This window comes from Corvus brachyrhynchos, unplaced genomic scaffold (genome assembly GCF_000691975.1).
Source record: "Corvus brachyrhynchos isolate BGI_N302 unplaced genomic scaffold, ASM69197v1 scaffold114, whole genome shotgun sequence".
NCBI lineage: Eukaryota > Metazoa > Chordata > Aves > Passeriformes > Corvidae > Corvus > Corvus brachyrhynchos.
Window position 1 is genome coordinate 5,012,285 of NW_008238337.1, and position 6,637 is coordinate 5,018,921.

General features: G+C 62.2%; 1 long non-coding RNA gene across 1 annotated transcript; it reads left to right on the forward strand.

Annotated features, from left to right (window-relative positions):
* Positions 1-6: 6 nt before the first annotated feature.
* LOC108446868 lies at positions 7-6,380 on the forward strand. The gene is made up of 2 exons (XR_001862203.1): positions 7-1,825; positions 2,092-6,380. It is a non-coding gene; the product is annotated as an uncharacterized LOC108446868 (long non-coding RNA).
* The last annotated feature ends 257 nt before the right edge of the window (positions 6,381-6,637 follow it).

A 6,637-nucleotide genomic window follows, 5' to 3' on the forward strand; every position in this document is an offset into this window, starting at 1 on the left:
CCTCCCCGGACACCGCCGGCAGCCCCCGGCCCAAATCAAAACTAACTGCTGCGCCGCTTGTTTGTATTGTTTTTTTCAGAATCCTCATCAAGAATAGGGCTCCTGCCAGGTAAATGGATTCTTGCCTGATTTTCAATGCTCCTGGGAGGATTTGTAGCCAAAATGCCGTTTTATTGCTTTGTCTCGAATCCCCCATTTTCTCCCAAAGCTGATGATCCTAGGCGGGGCTGAGAGGCGAGGCTGGGGCCAGCAGCCCCAGGGCACAGCACAGCCCTTCCTTCTCCTCAGAGTTAACCTGGCAGATGCTCTTCTTGCGGAGCCATTTTCTCTCCCTCATTGTCTCGCAGCCTTTTGTGTGTGCGGGTAGGTCCTACCCGGGGAGCCAGGAGGAGCACAGAAATAATCAGATTTTCAGGCGTTCCGGACTTGCAGGGAGTCTTCCACACCCTCACACCCCCATTCTGCCGGGCTGCCCAGCCCCAGAGCTGCAGACAAAGGCAGCAGTGCCTGGCACCACTGCAGCAGCACCGGAGCCTGGGCTGTGCCGGAGCCTGGGCTCTGCTGGATGGCAGCGAGGGTCGGGCAGCGTTGGCAGGGCACAGGGCAGGGGGGTCTGGCCACCCCGCTGGGTTTTGGGGGCTCAGGGTGCCCGGATGCCACATCCCAGCGATCATCTCTCCGGGATCTCTTGTGGCAGTGCAGTGCCTGCTGTGCCCTCATCTCCCCACTCCTGCCCGCAGCAGAGCTCGTGCTCCTCGCCCTCCCTCCTCACTCTAGGAGGGGGTTTAGCCCCCGTTTAATTCGGGTGTCCAGCCCCCCAGGGGCACCGTATGTGCCACCCACACGCATGGCAGGGGCAGCTCAAGCTCGTGCCCCAGACGAGTGTTTAGGTGAGTCCTGTCTGCACAAAATTGTTTTTCCCTCCCCATCTCCCGGAATGTGCTTCACTCCCAGGCCGGAGAGGCCATCCTGCCGCCGTCACGTCCCGCCTGCCCCACCACCGGCGCCTCTAGGCAGGGGATCCATTTGCCAGATGCTCAGTGGCATCTCCACGGCTCATTCCCGCTGCTCGGCCCCACTGCAGCTGGGTTGCAAATGCCGCCTGGACGTGCTGTCCCCACGGGAGGGACTGTCCTGCCGGCAGCGCCTGCGGACTGCGGTGACAATGAACCGTGGGAAGCAGGAGCGGCTCCGCAGCTGAACTGCAGAGTCATCACAGCCCCGCTCCCCTGGGACCTGCTGCTGTTCTGGTTTGCCCAGGCAGGCAGGGCAGGCCAGGGCAGGAGCAGGCCACAGACATGGGCTGGCTGCTGGCACCAGCCACGTGTCCCCAGATCCCCGAGGAGATGGAGCAGCACCCAACGCAGCGTGGCTATGACCACCAGTCTGCCCAGTTTAACCAGTGGAACCACAGGGTCCCAGTGGCCCAGCTTAACCAGAGGGCAAGGGCAGAGGTGGAGGCAGCAGTGGCAGTGGCAGTCAGTCCCTGCCTCCAGCAACAGGTAGGGACAGTTTGGGGCATTGCCACCATTTCTGGTGTGGTGGTTCCTGGTGTCCCTCTGTGCCTGGTCCAGCTCCCCCACTCTGCAAGGGGACAGGGACAGGAGGGTCCGTGCCCAGCCCTCCTGCCGGGCTCCTGCCAGCTCGGCTGGGCTGTGCCTGAGGACGATGCCATGTTTCTCTCCCTTGCTGCGTTGGTTGTTTCTTTTGCAGCTGCTAATGACTGACCTGAGGTCTGTTCACACAGTCCCCTCGCTGCCCCCACGGCGCAGAGCCACACGGAACAGGGGACATTGCACAGCACTCCCGTAGCTGGTGACCACAGGTAGGACTCTGGGGAGGGGACACGGGTGGTGCCAGCTCCATGCTCTCCCACCTCTTGTGAGCTGGGAGAGTGCTGGGCAGTCAGGACCAGCCTTCCTCCCCAAGGCCCCATCCCCCGGAGGGTTCTCCCCAGGCCCCAGCGGGGTGCAGGGGTTCACACCATCCCCAGGGCCACCTGCATGAGAGGATGTGTCCCCTACGCATGCCCAGCAGTGGGGGTGGGGGGGCTGCCACAGCCCAGGGTCTCACAGCATCTCTGCTCCCCAGTGCCACCACCCCAGGGGCACAGCCCCAGCTCCTGCCTGGCCAGACTGACCGTGTCCAGAGGGGAGCCGGGCTCAGGAGCCACCATCACCACCAACACCACCAACACATGATGCCAGAGCCGGGCTGGCCTCAGCAGAGCACCCTGGTGCCCACTGCCATGGCATGGAGCTACGAGCCCGGCCACTGTAGGGGACACAGCCCAGGAGACCACGGTGGTGACACCTGAGGACACGTGGCTGCACGTGCACACAGTTTTCCTACAAGGTGCTGGGGTGTCCTTGCCTCCTGCTGCTCCCCCCCAGACCTGTCCCCTTCCCTGAGCGCAGTGTAGGAGGAGGGAGAAGGGAAAGGGAGTGGAGGCAGAGCTGTGCCAGCTGCTCATGGAGACACCATGGCCAGAGCCCAAAGGGTCTCTGTTTGTCCCCAGTGATCCTGCCCTTCCCTCTGGCTGTCGGTGAAGTCCTGGTGCTTTCTGCTCTGGAGGTGCCATGTCTTGGCAGGACCCTGCCTGTGCTCCCCTTGGAGAAACACCTGGTTTGTGGAGCATCCTGGAGCGTGGGGAGGAGCATGGGCAGCGAGTCCTCCTCCCGCGGCCTTTGCAGTGGCCCCATACGTGGCTGGGACTGTGTCCTCACTGAGCAGCCACTCAGGCCCACGTCCCCACACAGGCAGAAGGGCGGGGGGTGCAGTGGGCTGGGGGCTGAGGGCAGACGCAGCTCATGGCAAGTGTTACAGCCTTGAAGTCCAAACAGGACAAGCATCCTCTTGGGGACCAGAGGAGCTCGTGCTGTGGGAGGAGGGGACCCAGGGGCACACGGGGCAGGGGCTTTCCTGGGTGCCCTGTCCCAGCCCTGTATCTCAGGGCACGGTGTCCCTGCCACCCTTGGAGCACTGCTCAGCCCCACAGAGAGGCAGCTCCCGATGGGGAGGGGGTAAGCTGTGGGCCACCTTTCCTCTGCTCCATGGTGGTTTTCCCTGCTGGACCTCCTCCTCCCTGCACGTGCAGTGGGAGCTTGGTGCAGACCTGGAGCAGCTGTCGTGGTCTCTGCTGGAGCCCTGCTCTTGCAGAGCTGCCTGGAGCCTCACCCCAGACACTGCCAGCAATGGTTTCACCTCTTCCTTCTCTGCTTCTTCCAGCTCCTTTGGAGTCCTTTAGGCACTGTGGGGACTGTCCCCTCCATGCATCCTGTCTCTCACCTTTCCCAGTCCCGGGGGTGGGAAGCACATGTTGTGAGGGGACGCTCACTGCTGAGACCTTTAGTACCTCCCTGGCAGGGATCAGAGGGGCAGATGCCTGCTGAGCATTTCATTTGGAGACAGGTTATGTTACACCGGTGAAACCCCCCCGCTAACGCCTTCCCTAATGTCAATCCGGTGGCAAAGCCCAAAAACTCCTCCTGCTCTTGAGCCAGAGCCCTGCTGCTGACGGGCCCGGCTCTGCATGCTGCCAGTATTAACGTACTAACCTCCTGGGACCCCTGTGCCCTCCCCGGGGCTGCCACGGCCCCTGGCACATGGACTAACCCACTAACCAGCCCAGTGCATGCCCTACTAACCCACAGCAGCCCTGCCTCGTGCCCACTAACCACGGCAAGCAGCGCTGCCTTTAAAGGGGAACGGAAAAGCTGGAAAAGGGGTTTGGAAGTGCCGGGTGTCGGTGCCAGGCTGCACGGGCAGAGACGGGCAGGGGCAGCCAGGAGAGAGGACTGGCAGCCCCTGCCCAGCACTGGGCAGGAGTGGTGCCTGCACAGGCAGCCCCAGCCCTGGCTGTGGGCAAGGAGAGGGGCCCAGCAGCCCCTGCCCGTGCAGGCAGCCCCAGCCCCGGGTGGCACAGGGGACAAGCAGTCCCTGCCCCGGGCAGCAGAGGGGACCAACAGCCCCTGCCCCAGGCAGCCCTCAGCGGCACGAGGAGAGGGTTTCTCCCCACACGCCCTGCCCGGCTCTGCCTGTGGAGCCTGTTGCTGACTAGGAGCCTAAAACGGTTTTATCAGCAGAAGCTTTTCAGTTCCTTTTTAAGCCAGTAGATCTCTGTTACTAACACATTCCTGAACTGAATTAAACAAACTAACCATTGCTGCTTTTCTCTTCATTTCTCTTCCAGTGTGTGTGTCCTCTAAGGCAGACCAGTGCCCTGCTTCTGTTACTAACCTGTACTTCTGTTCCCACTGCACTAATCCGCCCTGACTGTTTCTCTCTTGCTACTAACAACTCTCTCTGCACTTTGCCTCTCGGGTGCTGTTTGCCATGACAAGTGACGGTGGCTCCTCCCGGACTTACTCACCTGCAGCACCCGATTTTCGGTGCTGCTGAGCATCCCTGGCTCCCATTTGGTACCACGGGAAAGGAGATGCTCAGGCTGGGGCACTTTGAAAATTTCCCTCTTGGCCCATTTTCCAACAAATTTCATGTGGCACAATGAGGAAAAGAGGCTGGGTGGCAACAGGGCAGTACAAACCCATTAATAATGACTGGCAATGGCTGTAAAGGTCCAGCAAACCCAGTTTGCAAAGAGATTCAGCCACAGAGCGAAGCTATTGCCATGAGCCTGAGCTTGGGGCTCTCCTGAGGCCCCAGGTCACCTGTCATGGGGAATGTTCTCTTGCTGCTCCCAGCATTGGTGCTCTTGGGCTCCTCTCTTCACCCCCTTTGTGTCTCCACAGTTTATCTTGTGCCTGGTGCATGTGGAAGCCGCTGCTGGCAGCGTGGCCCCGACTAACTCATGTCTGCGTCACCACCGGGTTGGTACCTGCAGGTACCCTGGCCCCAGCCAAGGGCAGGGGTGGGCAGTGGGTGCCTCAGCCATCAGGTGACAGGGGCACAGCCTGGGCTTTGCTTTCTGTCCATCTGTCAGCCAGATGAACGTCCCTGGCCTCTGCAGGGATCCTGCCAGGGTGAAGGATGCAGGCCCTGGCCTGCTGGTGTGGGTTTGGCACACGGCAGGGCACTGACGGCATTCAGGGCTGCCATGACCAGCGGGGCAGAGCCAAGCCCTGTGTGCCAGCAGAGGACGGTGGCCCTGTGCTGCTGGCGGGGACAGGCTGGCTCATTGGGACATCTCAGGCTGTGGTGTTGGGGGGACAGGGCACCCCTCAACCAAGGGTCACAGCAGCTCTGTCCAGGGGGACAGATCCAGACAGGGTCTGGCTCTGGCTGCTCTCTCTTGGCTTTGCCTTGTGCTCACTGCTCCCATGTCGAGGCCCTCCCCAGAGCATCTGCTGTCGCTGGCTGATGGCACTGTCACTCTCCTGCCTGCACTGGAAGGCAGAGCCAGACTGGAGTCTCCTGGGTGGCCCCATGACACTGCCACCTCTCCTGGGCATCCGTGCTCTGCACTACCCCCAGCCTGCTCCTTTAGCTGGGGGGGGTCTCTCTCAGGCTGATGGGGGTCCCCTCCCCACCCAGCTCCGTGTCTGTCCAACCTCCACCTTATCCCACTAATCCCCCAAATCCCCTTCTTCCACGTGGCTGGCACCAGGATGTGTTTTTGGGCTGATGCTCCTGAGTTTGATGGAAGGGGGAGACAGGGCCCTGCTGTGGGCAGAGTGGGGAACAGAGGGACAGGAATGGGCCAGGAGGACATGCCAGGTCAGGCCCAGGGTGGGCAGGTTCAGGACTCCTGCAGAGGTCAGGAACACCATGAGCATGGGGCTGGGGTTGTCAGAGCCCACCATTGCAAGGGACTCTCCTCCCTGCCCCACAGACCCCCCTTTCTGCTCCAGAGCAGCCCCAGTGCACACAGGGGGACCTTCCCAGGCTTGTCACTGAGGGGAGCCATGGCACAAGTCACCCTGATGGCCCAGAGGATGTCCTGGGCAAGTGTCACCTTGCACAGGCCCCTCAGTGGGACAGGCCACCAGTGCCCGTGGGTGGCTGCTCCCCCTCAGAGCGGGGCAGGAGGGAAGAGAGGCTCCACCAAACAGCCAGGTTGCTCCTTCACTCTGCTCCTGCACCTCAGGGCTCCCTGTCCCTGCTCCCCAGTTACCATGGCTGGCAGTAGTTGATGTCTCTGTCTGTCCATCCTTCTTTGCTGGCACCCCCAGAGCTGTCTGGCCAGGGGCACGGTGTGCAGATCCCGCTTCACCTGTGGTGGTGGATGTGGGGCCGGGGCACCCCAGCAGGTCCAGCCCTGGGGTGCACTGTCCTGCCCAGAGTGCTCCAGCCCAAGCTGGCCAGGGCTGTGCCTGCTCTGTGGCCACATCCACGGTGGGGCTGGACACTGGCCAGCAGTCCCATAAGGATGTCCCCCCTGCCTGTAATGTCTACTGTGAACATGGCAAGTGTGCAACCACCTCGCAGTCTTCTGTCTTTGTGCAGTGTGGGGGGCTGGTGGAACCCCTGTGTGAGGCTGGGCTGGGGCTGCCCCAGCTCCCATGGGGGCATGGGGGGACAGGACAGGCCGTTCGCACTGCGGCCACCTCGTCATCCTTCTGAGGAACCGCGGCCACCCCGGGTGTGGTGGGACCGGAGGGAGCAGAGACACCCCAGGCCCTGGGTGGGCGGTGGGGAGAAGGGGCTTCGTGCCGGGCAGGGCTCCGCGGAGCGCAGG